Source organism: Cydia amplana, chromosome 14 (assembly GCF_948474715.1).
Source record: "Cydia amplana chromosome 14, ilCydAmpl1.1, whole genome shotgun sequence".
Lineage (NCBI taxonomy): Eukaryota > Metazoa > Arthropoda > Insecta > Lepidoptera > Tortricidae > Cydia > Cydia amplana.
This window is the reverse complement of record NC_086082.1, coordinates 10,810,115-10,825,922: the sequence shown is the minus strand read 5'-3', so window position 1 is coordinate 10,825,922 and position 15,808 is coordinate 10,810,115. Positions and strand designations below refer to the sequence as shown.

At 36.7% G+C, this 15,808-nt stretch overlaps 1 protein-coding gene across 3 annotated transcripts in view; it reads right to left on the bottom strand.

Annotated features, from left to right (window-relative positions):
* LOC134654133 (protein drumstick) overlaps positions 1-15,606 on the bottom strand; it is a 33,001-nt gene extending 17,395 nt beyond the window's left edge. The window contains exon 1 of one of the 3 annotated variants that reach the window (XM_063509580.1): positions 15,402-15,606. The gene's annotated coding sequence lies outside the window, so the exon portion shown is untranslated. Of the gene's footprint in view, positions 1-15,111; positions 15,354-15,401 lie in introns of those variants that run through there. The other 2 variants (XM_063509578.1, XM_063509582.1) reach the window with 2 other exon arrangements.
* Positions 15,607-15,808: the final 202 nt, after the last annotated feature.

Sequence of the window (15,808 nt, the reverse complement as noted above, 5' to 3'; positions counted from 1 at the left end):
GACTTCGCGGAGCGAATATATCGCGACGTTGACGTATGACTCCACACTCGCAAACTTCTCGGTGATTTCGCAGTTTAGTTCGCGCCAAGATGGCTGAAAAGCATCAGCTGATCGACTTAACTGTAATTTATCTACGGCAATGATTGCTGATGCTTATGATATCGAAAAACTGTACTTAATAAAACTTGTAGCAAATTTAATCAGCTTTCATCAGTCGTTAGAACGCATAGTTTCCGAGATAAGTATAAGCGAAAAGCCGAAAAATGGGACCTTCAAATCTCCCTCTTTCCCCGGCTCATTAGCTACGGCCGGGGACTTTTGATATGTTCACCTCTTAACTAGTTCAAAAAAAGTTACGAAGTCAAAAATTGTGTTCCAAGCATTTCTCTCTATACCTTTTTTTGAGAATTCGTTGCCTGGCCTAATTTTGTGTTATTTCTTGTTATCATCAGCGATTTTTTGCCGCCCCTAATATCTCGCCGCCCTAGGCTCGAGCCTACTGTGCCTTATGGGAAATCCGCCACTGGGGAAAGCCATAAGCCGCGTGTGGCGCTGTCGCCACCTAGCGGCCATATCTGTGCTGATCGTAACAGACGCGTTTTGTTAGAGAGTGAGTCTTCTGTACTTAGTACTATTATTTATTCTGTGGTTAGGTACCTAAGCAAAAATTTAGATCTGTCGTAATGATACAAATGCTTATCAATAAATATTGCCAGCTTCTGTAGGCAACTTATAAATAAAAAATGATGATGCCTCGTGCACACCTACACAACAAATAAGAGTAGGTAACTCATGTATATTAATTAATTAGCTATACAAGTAGATACTTATAATCATTTAAGATACTTAATTAGGTAGGTATTTTAGAACTGATTTAGTAACATATTGCATTTTATTTGAATAGACAACAGTGTAGCCAGAAGCTGCTCAGATTTCACTTTTTTCCCAATTAATCCGCCCTAATTTTCCGGAAGTTTACTTTTAATTTTTTCTGGAAATTCGACGAAAATCTGCAAATTAAAGCGCATTTTTTTTTACTTCATCTGTTAACATTAGTTAAGTAACTTTAACTCTTCTTATCTCTATTCGTTCCACCATTGCACGGTTACCAACTCCCTCTTGAAAATTGCTTGAGCCCAGACGGAGCCATAAAGGTGGTTTTACAACGTCATCTATAACTTAGTGGCTACGTGATTTAATCGGAATCGCTTTCAAGAATTACATATAGGCGCAGTACATAATGACGGTAATAATAACAATTTAAATTCAAGTTCGCTCGCTAAACCGGAGCCAAATTATAATATACAAATCAGTGAGCAGAAATAACGAAACAGTTTATGTCTCGTGCGTTCCCACAGGAACGGTATGCGATGCGCTGGCACAGGAGAGGGAGTGGAGACGCCATTGTTTAATTTTGTTTTTTACAAAGATACTATAAAGAACTGTACTGGCCTATAATGAAGGTAAGTATAATTTCCAAGTTGCAGTTAATCTTTTTTTTCATACTTCCTTAAATAATTTCGTGATAATTATAACATGAAGTGGATGTAGACGGTTGTGTAATTGTGTATTGCTTTCCAATTTCGTAAAATTGTAATATATATCTACTCGTAGATTCATTTAAGAAATATGTTCTTGTTGTATTTGTATCTATCTAAATTAAAATACCGCGAAGACATTTATTTGTATCCACTTCAACGTGAGACTAACAAAAACCCAGCAACAAAACCCCTTGTTTAAGAAGCCATGTTATGATTTATCATGTACATTATACTTAGGTAACTTACCTACGATATATTTTTAAATTATAAACGTGTATAATTTTAAACTAGCTATGCTTCAATGGCTTCCATCATCAGAATCATCAGAATGCGTTTTTTTGTGCGACCTACAATGTGTATATATTTAAGACAAAATAACAACCTACCTATTTTTGTCGACTTAAGTTTCAATAAAACTTACTAATAGATGAGTTATCTTTAGGGTTTCCCTTTATTTATTTATACATATTTAGAGATAATTTTAGTCCTAACCCGTCTCTACGCTACTCTCATTCCCACCAGCCTGATATATTAGGCCCTCGCTCGAATCGCCCCCGGCGCTGCGCGTCGATCTCGGGCCTTCGGGCTTGATAAAGTTCCGGATTTAAAGTCGGGGTGAGAATTATATCGTTATTTTTGCGTTGTGAGTAAATAAAGCTTTGGAAACAGGTCGGTAAATCAGTGGGAACCATTTTTGATAAAGGGGTTCTAGTATGTTATTGCTAACGTTTATGAAATATTTAATATTTAAATTCCTTTTTATAATGGTCCTACAGATAGAAGATAAAAGTCTAAAATAAAATACTTACTGCTTTAACGAGATTTTTGCATGTACCTAAGTTTGCATGTTGTACACGATCCTCCTACTGCATACACGCACCCACATTTTTACATTAATCAACCGTTATTCTAATAAAAACAGGTGCCGTAAGTTTCACTTTCCTCATTTTCTCTTTATTTTTACCTCAGAGGGCGTACCACACGTAAACCACTTCAAATATAACTATGTACACTAATATAATGTGTGCTACTTTAACTTTAAATCAAGCGTCTACCTACTAGTCATCAATAAAAATGTATACAACGTGCCCCTTTCTCTCTTCAAATTCGTTCCTCAGAGGGCGGACCTCCGTTATATACCGCTACCGAATGCCGCTACGCCTACGTAGGTATATTATGTAAGTGCGGGAGTCGCTACTGGCTTACGCGGCGGCCAATCAAAGGGAGGAGAGCCACATATGTGCTCCGGGCGAATGTTGGGAGCTGATCGTATTGTTTTTATGTAAAGAGTTCATTAAAAGTGCGTGAAACGACTTCTGATTTGTACAAGAATAACATTTTTGTATTGTTTTAATTTAGCCGCGGCTTTTTGGTCCAAATTGAGGTTATAATAACCTAATTAAAGGTCTAAAGACATTCTCTAATAAATCTTTTTTAACACTTTCCTGAACCCAATTAGCAGGTTCTTGGCAATGAATGTAAACGACGTAAACAGAAGTCTTCAAAGTTGTAGTTTGGCTTTGGACTGTTTTGCACTGGATCTTAATGGTTATGATATTATTAAATATTAGAAGTTTTTGTAGAGAAACCTAAAATACTATAGTAGTACCTACCTATACCTGACCGGCTAGCATGAGTTGCGTTCTCGCGTGCGACTTCATACTTACAACTAGCGCGACTTCGAGTATATGGACTCGCGCGCGAAAACGAAACTCATGCTAGCCGGTCAGGTCTACAAACTACTTACACATATACCTACCATCGGTCAGATCTCCTGGTTGATTAAGCAAGGAACATAATATTTCAAGTGACTTTAAAACAGTAGGTCCGGACGTTAATATTCTATTGGCCAGCACTGTCAATAGTAGCGATTAACTACCTATGTGTTACAGAATCACACGGTTCCACACCGATGGTTATTTTCGTGGGTCCAGCGTGGGCGACTTTCTACCTCCTGGAGCGATCTCGTAGGTCGCGACTCGACCCACGACACTATAAGCCGTTAGAGGCTTATATTGCGTAACGTGGTGGAAAAAAACAGAGCGGTTAAAATGGTTAATGGCAGTGTTGGATTTGGGCATCGTGTAATTTAAATCGGATGTCAGTTTTGCTAAAAAAAGAACCTGGTATTACCGCATACTTATTATAACTATGCTAGAGCTCTACTACTACGTACAAAAAACTACCTTTGATGAGAAATGAATCGGAGGTGTACTTTGCGTTGGTGATTTACTCAAATGCGACTTGTACCTATATACCTACGTACGTATGTATGTATTTGTGCTATAAAGCAGCAATATTATCGGGTGTTTATGTAGGTATACTTATTTTTCGTTTATATGTACATAGGTTTACAAGTATGTCCCTATCAACGCAACACATCCCCTACCTATAATTAACCGTAATTTTCCCTGATGATTCCGATCGTTTAGTATGAACTCAATCAGTTACCTATACAAAAAATAAAAGTTGGGAAATTCTTCCACCACTATTTCACTAACCGGTTTATTACATACGACCCTCGCTCCGAGTTACGCGCCCCGCCCCATTCCTGATTGGCGCACGGTAGCTTGATTCAAGCGCTCACGCATGTCCAAATAGACATCACAGTATCATCAATATCAATAGTGTATTTCCGGCATACACATCAAAAGCCTTCATTAAAATGTGAAATAGATGCGTCCAATAATGATCCCTATAAAAGTTCATTTTTGTATGGAGCAACTGTCTGTAAAAAGTTTGTAGAGATTTTTTTGGAAGTAGGTAGTAGGTTTTTTATATTAAGCTTATCCAAATGCGACTTGGAGAAACTGTCATGAATATCTTCGTTCGACGCATGATAGTCATTTTGACTGTGTTAAAGTAGATGAAGACAATCACAGTGAATCCAGATTTCGATGACAGATCCAGACGAGTGATGCTTTCTACGAAATACCTGCTAGCGTTCCGTAGCGATCGAAACGCAACTGTCACTGTCACACTAATATGGAAGAGTGATAGAGAGAGACAAAGCGTTTCGTTGTCGTAGCGATAGCGATTGTCACCTTGGCTAGGCCGGCTGGCTCGAATTCGTTGCGAAACGTATTGCTCATGCGATTCTTAACTTTGAAGAGCTGAATAAACTATTAAGATACTTCGTTTCATTTCCTAAGGAAATGAGTTTCGTCAACTAACTCCCAAATGCCAAAAAAACGCCAGGTACTTCACCTGTGGCGCTCCGCTTTCAAAGTGTTGGTTTTAAACGCCTTGGACAAACAGCGCCGGCGCGAACTGACCTCTACAAACAGATCAATGAGTGAATTGTGAATGAATGTGCTAACCACTGTAGTAAAAAAGTGTTTACACATTTTAGTATTATGACAACAACGCTTGGAACAAAGAATAGTTCCGTGGAGAGTGGAGTTGGTGACCGGAATATACTGAACCACAATAAGTTTATTATTTTTAAGGTTAGGTGACCGTTTTCTATCAATTAACGATTGTCATCTTGCCTAGGCCCCCAGGCGAACTATGTTAGAGGCAAAGACGAGTGACTGAGAGATGTGTATGTGTAGGTATACAGAGGGGCTACCGCGAAAACCGCACTCTAAAAAATGAAGACCAACTAAGAGCAGTTTTCTCTTAGTTGACGTTAAGTTAATTACAATAATAACGATCTTATATAAATCAAAGAAAGCTGATTACTTAAAACAATAAGTGCATCTGTGATTGAATTAATAAAGTAGGTATGTTATTAATCCTAACAATTATATACTTTGCATCTATCATTAACTTATTGGCATAATTATGTAACGTAGGTTGATTCAATCCTTAACAGCCCTTAGTTGATCTTGCTAGGATCAATTAGTTAGCATAATTATTTTTCATGTAAATATTGAACAAGATCTTAATTGGTTCAGTTACATAGATATAGTAATAGCAATCAGAATTACCTTATTTGATGTGTCTAAGTTCTTGTTAGGCTCGTATGGAATCAAGATGCTTGATTACGACTATCAAGATATTGATGGGGCCAACCAAATTTTTTTTAGAGTGCGTTTTTCGCAAATTGCGGGGATCTTTCTCTTTTACTCCAATGAAGGCGTAATTAAAGTGACAGGGAAAAATGCCCGCAAATTGCGAACTACGATTTTCGTGGTTATAGCCCTGGGGTAGGTAGACACCAAACCTCGTGGTGCGTTTTATCACAGAATAAATAATACTACTAAATACAGAAGACTCACTCTCTAACAAAACGCGTCTGTTACGATCAGCACAGATATGGCCGCTAGGTGGCGACAGCGCCACGCGCGGCTTATAGCTTTCCCCAAAATTGAGGCCGAACGGATGTACTTTTAGCTACCTGTAGCAAAGCGACGAAATCGCGGAGTGAGACACGCCCGACTATATAAAGTCTAATAATGTTAAGCAGTTGCCTGCCGAGGCTGGTGATGAAGATAAAGATAACCCACCCTTTTTGCTTTAAAGAGGTATTTCTAAGCTTTGCAAAATACAGAGATATATCCTGTTACGTAATTCCACAGTGGTTAGGTAGTTAACACATTCGGTACGGCAGCGCGAAACCCGAACTTACTGTCAGTGCGTTACGAGTCATATACTTCCCGTATTGAGAAAGCCAAATTTGCGGCACGACCTACATTTTCCCGTACCATGTTCTGACTTTAAAGGTCCCTACAGACCTGGAATGTTATCGATTTGGACTAAAAGTCATTCTGATCAATATACTATATTCTTGTGTATACAGCTGCCGTCGCCCGCGGATCTGTATAAAATTCCAAAAGATATAGGCATTTTTCAAAATCCTTAATTTTACGGGAATTTTAACCACCGCCGCACTGGGGGTAAGACAAGCGCAGATAACTGCCGCACCGGTGGAAAGTCTAATACGGCCAAATGTTTCCCGTAACGCAGCGAATGTGTTAATAAGTTGCAATTTTTTTTTCGTCTTCGGCGAACTAAAACTTTTATGTAGATACGTATACAAAAGGTCGACTAGGTTTAACATTGTACTTTTCCCCTTATTCATAAAAAAATCTTCAAATTTTGTTTCTGGAAAATTAAATAACACGTCGTCGTACCTGATAATTATCTATTGTAACCCTTGACCATTGACTTTTCTGAGAAAATGAACCAACTAAGAAAATAGACATGTAGGGCCCGATTCGGATTTTGAAATAGACATCTGTTAGATATCTTTTGGACATCACCAAGATACGATAACGATATGTTTACGATCTAACCTGTCAAATTTGACATTTGCGCGATTCTGGAGATACTCGTGAACGATTTTCACAAGATATGGCTTAGAGATCCAATTCACATCTAATAGATATCTAACTCTATCTAACGTAAAAGTGACATTTGTTGCCCGAATTGCGCAGCAAAAGAGAACTAGTTGAAATCTAAACTATAACGTATCTAGAATGGATCTAGTACGTGTCGTCTCTTGTGAATATCTTGAAGTTCGAATACGGCAGGTAGGCTTAATATACCTAGACAGTAAATAGACAAGGTACTAGGTAATGCCGCATAATGAACAAGGTTATCTATCCTCAAACCGCTAAAACTATTGTCTACAAAGCCCCTCATATGCATAATGTTATCACTTATCGGCTCTTTTGTCGGCAGTCTGTCTGTCACAAAGGAGCTCATGTCCTACGCGCAAATATGATAAGGTATCGATAAACATCTGACGGTTGCGTTATTTGGTTCAACTACTACTTGGAAGGTTTGCCTTTGTATCCATTCCAGGCGTATGGAAATTAAAAAAATAGGAGCCTAATGGGTGGGCACTGTTTTAACGAGGTAGCTGTATTTTAATCATGTATATTTTTAGTCAAAGGAATTAATTCGTTGCGATTATTAAGTAAGGATCGTGCGCATCATTTAAAACTATGTACATAGTTAGGTATATCAATTATATTTTAGGAATATAAAATCATGCCGTAGAGCCTATACGACATAATTGAATGAACTAAGTAGGTAGGTAACTATTAGAACCAAACGCTCAAAAGTATGTCCAATGTTTGTCAACCCTAAAAGGGCAATGGCGCTCAAACTTTAGCGCTCTATTTGTTGATATTTAACACATCCCAAGAAAGGAATTCGTTTATCTATCACGTCAAGATTACTAAGAGATAAGCTCAGTCGAAACTCGACCAAGCTTTGTCTTTTATCTAGGGCAAACAAATGTTTCCTGTGGAGTTCTTGCACTCTCTAGATGACAAATTAGTCGCGTTTAAAAGGGCGTTTGTTATGTACAAATAAGGTATCGCTTATTGACTTTTGAAGTTTGAATGGCTACATTGGTTACCTGTCCGGTCGGTAAATACATAAGTTCAAAGATTTAGGAATATGTTGGAAGGAGTAGTTGTTTAAAGCATTAAAGCATGGTTCCTTTTCGTTACTTTAATTTTCTTAAGGGCTCGATATTTTCTGTGAATTAACGTTCTCTAAAAAACCAAAACTACTTACTTAATAATAAAACTGTCTAAATAAAAATTGGTACCTTCGGAATGGGAAGGGTGCCATATCCTGTTAGTTATTTAAGACAGACCATGAAACCAAAAAGTGTCTCTCATATAAATATTCCTCTGCTGGAATGGTCTTCTACTCATCACAAATATGCTTCTATGTGGGTATTTGCATTGACCTCTAAGGAATGCCAGGTAAAACATGCGGTACCTAATACCTGATCCTAATGTTTTTCTTCAGGATAAAGTCACAGTCAACTTGTCAGGCGTACGTGTAACAATTTGATTAAGTCAGGTGAACAGCACAAGTACATTAGCATCACCAATACTTTCCCTTCAACGTATTCAACTCGAAACAAAAGACAAACGTCTCTGATTTGCATCCCATTTGCATGCCAATTATTTGATATCAAACCTAGTTTGCATCTTAGGTCAAGCATCAAAATGCTAATTCAACTTTCGCGGCACAACAAAAGCAGTAATAAATAATCATTGCCGGGACATTATTCCTCCCCTGATCATAAACATAGGATGTGTTAATACGTGTTCTGGTATGTTGTTTTCATCGATCGCGAGCATTAGCTTTAGGCAGAACCAATATGTATGATCTCCTATCATGCACAGTTGCTATGAGCCTCGGGTCACGTTTATCTACTGGTTTTTCTGAGGCGATAGATGCATAAGCGATGGGCCTGCATCTTTTTGTCGCTGCGACGGCGATGTCAAAAGAGATCGCGGGCGCCCCGCCGCGACGTTTGGAACGCGATTCGAAATTTGAAATTCGAACGCTATTTTTAAAGTGAGAAAGGAATTGGGTCCTTAAACCAGAATTCGAAGTTGACACTAACTAACGGAAGGCTGGGCTGCTTTACAAGATGATATTGTAGCCAATTTTTAAAAATGTCTGCCGCAATATCAACGTAAATTTGATTTAAGTTTCAAGAGGAGTCCTGCTTATGCGCCTTCCCGAACCTTCCCTTATTCCCCTTCCCTATTCTCAAACCTCGTCTATATTTTTATTGGACACTTAGGTCAGTTGCTTTTTGCCTATTTTTAATAAAAACATTGACACATCCTACACCAAAACTTTGAAGACGTCATATCATTATGTAATATAATAAAATCTTATTTATTTATTCCGCACTACCATATATAGCCCAGATTCGTCGATTACGCAACGCTACGAATTATAAAAGGTATAATACGTAATTTGTTGGAATCGCAATCAAACCTCGATCGCGCGGGCGGTGCGTGCCACTGCGTTACGCGAGGTAGTCTAAGAGGCTGGCCATTTATTAAAAAAAAAGCAATTTAACCCGATTTTTAAGACCGAAGTGATCCCATAAGCGAACAAAGTTTTACACGAAGTATTATGATAAATAATACTTACTAATGAATAATATATTTGGTACCTGGGCGTTTTTTTTTGTTGTCCCCTACACTTTTTTTTTCAAATTTGGGATTGTTACTCAGTATCACGAGCTCTTTCTATCCTAATAGGAGAAAAAAAGTGTCCTAAGGTTTTTATTTCCATTACGTCACCATTTTTCATAGACTTTGTATGGCGGTCGCGGAATGGAAAGATCGAAAAATGTATGGAAATTTTGGGACACTTTTTTTCTCCTATTAGGATAGAAAGAGCTCGTGATTCTGAGTAGAAATAACATAAAAAAATCCCAAACTTGAAAAAAAAAATTAGGGGACAACAAAAATAAACACCCACCTATGTTTAGTCAGTTAAACGACTGTTCTTCTAGGTGTTCTTATTATCTTCAACATGATACGGTAAAAACGACAAAATATATATATAACAGACTGCTTACAACTAAATAATTGGTTTAATACGCGAAATTGCATATTAAACAGTTTATTTATAATTTTGTTCATAATATAGGTTTGTTTATTAAATATGTTTAGGCGTAAGTAGGCACCATAGAATCTTGCAAAAAATATTTAAATACATTCATTAGGTACGTAACAGAATTGTATTTTTTCTGCAGAACTGAATCGTTATACATTTTATTTTTATCATGCAGTGATGCTACAAATTTTAGAAAAAATGAACTTGATGCCATTCAAACGGCGACGGCTCTTGGCCTACGAAGCCCACTTTGTTGGTAATTAGGGATGTAAATTCGGTCAGGCCAGGCCTCGGGCTTTACGATGTTTGTGCAAGAGCGAATTAGCCCGTCGCTCGACAGCTAAATGGAATCATTTTAGATTTTGTACAACCCTATTTTTGTTGCGTGATATGAATGGAAATTAGTTATTAGGCGCGATTGTAAAATTACTATATTACATATATAGGTAGGTATTTAAATAAAAAACAATGTTATGTTTTGTTTTTACGAATGTATAAATTGGAATTATTGAAACCTTTGAAAATATTTTTTATTAATCCTGGAATTAATTACTTAAGATATTTCCTATAATGTTTGGTATTAAAAGTCACTCTTAATTTAAGTAGGTATAGTTTGTTGAAAAATGAGAGATAATAAAAGCGGTTCACATTGGAATATATGTCATACGCGAAAGTTATTTAGTTACAAATTTTCCTGGTTATAAAGTTTACATACAGCTAAAGTTCAATTATTTATTTATGCATCCAAAAATGTCTTAAAACAATTTAAACTATGTACGTTCAACAAGCAACCAATCTACATTTATTTTTGATTAAGTATATTACTTCTTATTGCATTTGAAGTCCTAATAAGTGATATAACCTAACCTAACCTTCTTGACAGAAGAAAAAAAATCTACGTTTAAGAGAGAAGATTGTGACGACCGGTCTGGCCTAGTGGGTAGTGACCCTGCCTGTGAAGCCGCGGTCCTGGGTTCGAATCCCAGTAAGGGTATTTATTTGTGCGATGAGCACAGATATTTGTTCCTGATTCATGGTTGTTTTCTATGTATTTAAGTATTTGTATATTATATATATCGTTGTCTGAGTACCCACAACACAAGCTTTCTTGAGCTTACCGTGGGGCTTAGTCAATTTGTGTAATAATGTCCTATAATATTTATTTATTTATTTAACTGAATATTACCAAAAATGCTGAGTCTCTACCGCGAAAATTGTAAATAGATTTTTAGTTTTATGCATCTCTATCACTCGACAAAATGCAAGATGCACAGAGAGGCTATCTGTGTCTTCCATAACTTCTCAATATTAGGAGCAAAAAATATAGGAGTACACAGCGTTCTTTAAAATTTGTTAACACTTTTGCTTTTCATTCCAGTGTAATGAGGATAAAAATAAACATAGTACGTATATTTTACGTCGACTATACAAAAGAATAGCAATTCTTAAGTGCGCGTACAATGCACTTGCACTTCTGACAGTTAAAGGTTAAATTTAAACATCGGTTTTATTTCATCCGTGTTATTTATGAACTTTAATTAAAGCCAAGAGAATAAAGAGTTAATTTAAAGTTCTTAACCATTTTCCGCGTTCTTTTTGTTTTAATGAGAATCGTGATTTAATACTCATGTAAATATGCAAATAGCCGCAATGATTGTTATTAATTTATTGTAAAAAGTGGATTTGTAATCATGATGTGGTGTAGGTTCGTGTTGTTAGATGTTGTATAAAAGTACCTAATATTATTGCGTAATTATGTACCTCGTACAAAGGTTAAGTACATTAATTAAGTAATGAATAGATAATAATAAAATGTTTTTATCTAGAAGAATGCATTGCATTAATTTTTTTTTTTCAGTTACCCCTTTTGCACAATAAATGAGTTTAAGCATTTACATGTGTATGCTAATGCACCTACCAGTACCTAACCATAAGTAGGTAACTGTTACTAAGACCGTTTGCCTGGTAGGTAATGTATAATCTATATATATAAATGCAAGTGTCCTGACTGACTGACTGACTGACTGATTCATCAACGCAGAGCCGAAACTACAAAAGCTAGAAAGTTGAAATTTGCACACTAGGTTGCATTTATAAAGTGTACAAGAGATAAGAAGCGATTTTGAAAAATTCAACCCCTAAGGGGGTTAAAAAGGGGATGAAAGGTTGTATGGGGTTCAAGTTTTAGTTTAAGCTAGGAATTTGAAACTTTGTAAAAATGTATTATATTAAAAAACAAGAAAACTAATTTCAGCGTTTTCGAAAATTCATCCCCCAAGGTGGTGAAAAAGGGGTTGAAAGTTTGTATGGAGATCAAATATTTTTGTGAGTGTGTGACTTTAAACTTTGTATATGGGTATATTATTATAAGACAGGAAAAGTAATTTCAGCGTTTTTGAAAATTCATCCCCTAACAGGGTTAAAAAGGGGTTGAAAGTTTGAATCCATTACAAATGCTTTGAAACTTCTTAGAAAGGCATAATAACCGATTACAAAAAAAAGTAATTGCGACGTTTTAGGAAATTCAACCCCTAAGGGGGTAAAAAAGGGGATGAAACTTTGTCTTGGGGTGCAAATTTTATTTTAAGCTAGGACCTTGAAACTTTGCAAAAAGGTATTAAATTAAAAAACAAGAAAACTAATTTCAGCGTTTTTAAAAATTCATCCCCCGAGGTGGTGAAAAAGGGGTTGAAAGTTTGTACGGAGATCAAATATTATTGAGAGTGCGGGAGGTATTATTGAGTCTTTGTATAAAGCCATATATTATTAAAACTCAAGAAAAGTAATTTCAGCGTTTTTAAAAATTCATCCCTTAAAAGGGTTAAAAAGGGGATGAAAGGTTGTATGGGGTTCAAGATTTATTTTAAGCTAGGAATTTGAAACTTTGTAAAAATGTATTATATTAAAAAATAAGAAAACTAATTTCAGCGTTTTCGAAAATTCATCCCCCAAGGTGGTGAAAAAGGGGTTGAAAGTTTGTATGGAGGTCAATATTTTTTGTAAGTAAGGGACTTGAATCTTTGTATAATGACATATTATTAGAATACGAGAAAAGTAATTTCAGCGTTTTTAAAAATTCATACCCTATAAGGGTCCAAAAGGGGTTGAAAGTTTGTATAGGGTTCAAATTTTATTTAAAGCTAGGAACTTGAAACTTCGTAAAAAGGTATTTTATTAAAAAACAAAAAAAACCTATTCAGCATTTTTAAAAATTCATACCCTATAAGGGTCCAAAAGGGGTTGAAAGTTTCTATAGGGTTCAAATTTTATTTAAAGCTAGGAACTTGAAACTTCGTAAAAAGGTATTTTATTAAAAAACAAAAAAACCTATTCAGCGTTTATAATAATTCATCCTCCGAGGAGGTGAAAAAGGGGTTGAAAGTTTGTATGGAGATCAAATATTTTTGAGAGTGCGAGACTTAAATCTTTGTACAACGCCATAGTATTATAACACAAGAAAACTTATTTCAGCGTTTTTAAAAATTCATCCCATAACAGGGTTAAAAAGGGGTTGAAAGATTGTATAGGTTATAATTTTATTTAAAGCTAGGAACTTGAAGCTTCGTAAAAAGGTATTTTATTAAGAGAAAAGAAAACTAATTTCAGAGTCTTTGATAATTCATCCCCCAAGGTGGTGAAGGGGGTCGAAAATTTGTATGGAACCCAAATATTTATTCGAGTGCGGGACTTGAATCGTTGTATAAAGGCATATTATTACAATACAAGAAAAGTAATTTCAGCGTTTTTAAAAATTCTTGGGGTTGAGAGTTGGTAGAGGGTTCAAATTTTATTTAAAGCTAGGAACTTCAAACTCCGTAAATAGGTAGTTAGGTAGTAGGTTTTATTAATTAGTGGACTTGAAAATCTTCTGGGGGTTGAGAGAGATTATATCGAGATTATCGAGAACAATTTTATTCAGTTAGGGGCTCGAAACTTTGTAGCCAGGTTGTGAAAGACAAATCTCATGCGTTGTATAATAATTAACAAATGATTAACCGTCCCTACTGCTATCTTTTGCTGCATAATGTTCTAAGCTAATGTAGAATTTATAACCGCCAATATACAAATTCACGCGTACGAAGTCGCGGGCAACAGCTAGTGCGAAATAATTTATCTTTATCTTTAAAAACGCCGGTGTCAAGCAAGACGAGATACTGAGGTGATCCCATAAGATCCCCCGTTTGTAATACGTATATAGGTTGATATGGGACACTATTAGACAAAAAAATGAATTAGGAATAATTCCCAATAATATTTGAAATTTATTTCGATGACTTTTTTTTTTCGGGTCGATCGAAAGTGTCAAAAGCTGTGTCTAATGATGCGTCCACCTCGCATTCAGCACAACAAAGCCCCATCAACAGCCAAAAACGTTCCCAAACTTCACAAAACGCCACTTTTCCCAACAAACCGTTCCTCTTTTATTGTTAAATAAACCATAAATCGTTATAAAATGGTCATTTCGGCCGGTGAATGGAGTAAAAAAAGTATTAAGGACATTTTTTCGTTTTTGTGAAACTAGCGCCTCTTGGCGCTAAGGGCCTTACATAATAACGCGGGTCCGGTTGTTCAAATAACGTGGTCCCATATCAAAGGACCTTAGGCTGCTCATCTGTTATTTATGTTCTATAATCCAATGCATAAATATTTTTGATTAAGGCTCAGGGGCGACGTAAATGATCGTAAAATGTTTGAGTAAAGAATGTGTGAAAAAATTATATTTTGGATAAAAATAAGAATTGTGCACTTTATAATTTACAGAAAAAGTTTTTAAGTATATTAAAGAAAGCAAATATACCTACCTATCTGAGGTTTAGATAGGTAGGTATAAGGTAAACATTTGAATTTACACGTTTTTGTAATTTGTCTGAATAGATATCTATTGAATACATGTTGATTTTAAGGTAAATTTAATAAATAGACTGTATATTGATAAATATACCAAATAAAAACATATTTTACTTGCATCATTAAAACTATATGACATTTAAGTGTACAATTTAATTAAAAACGAATAAATATATAATCCAGTAAACGTCAGATATGACAATATACGAAACACAACACACTTGAACCATGGCATATTCTAAATTTAAAACACAAGTCTAATATTAAAATCCAATCGCATGTCTTATTCGTCGGTCGGCTTATAAGATTATTTCACTCCCATCATAAAGTATTGCTTAAACGATTAAGAAATGCGATTAGACGATAAAATGAAAATGTCAGTACTCACTGGTTGCAGGCGCTGACAACTGGTGTTATTGTTGATTAGTGTTTATTTTACGTATAAATAACTCGAGTTCGCGGCGCGGACTGATAGAGGGCAGTAAAAAACTGTAATTTATTAGTGGCGACTTCTCGTGTTGGCTCGATCTTAACGAGTGCGAGAAAAAACTGACTTGGTACGTAGCTCGAGCAGCAGTGGCCTGGGGAAGAATAACCCAGGAGTCATTGGGAGCTGCCACCGCTTCCGAAAGACCCCGCTCCCCTCCTCCCGATACAGATCACGCATTCTACGAATACCTTGAAAGACAGAGCCGACGACCGCTAACCATCCCTTTCGCTCCAAGGCTTTTTAGCGCGCCGTTCGGGGGACGAGGGGGGTTGCGTTTCGATGCTTCCTAAGTTCACCAAGTAAAGGTCACACGGGCTAAGCGTAGCCTGCGCAGGCGCGTTCTGCCGGCAGCGCGCAACACCGGCAGCGCCCACATCACCGACCGTTTAGTTCGCGCCGCACACACTCAACTCAACCTATCCCGCTCTAGCACGCGCCCGCGCACGTAAGAGCTCTTCCCACACGGCGACGTGGAAAAATGTATCTAGTTTTGTGCCGATGCGGAGTGCAGTAGCCGCTTTTTTTTTTCAATAAATTTGTGGTTGTTCGTCTCGCTTAGTCGCCCGCCCGGGGCGGGGGCGAGCGGGACGGCAGA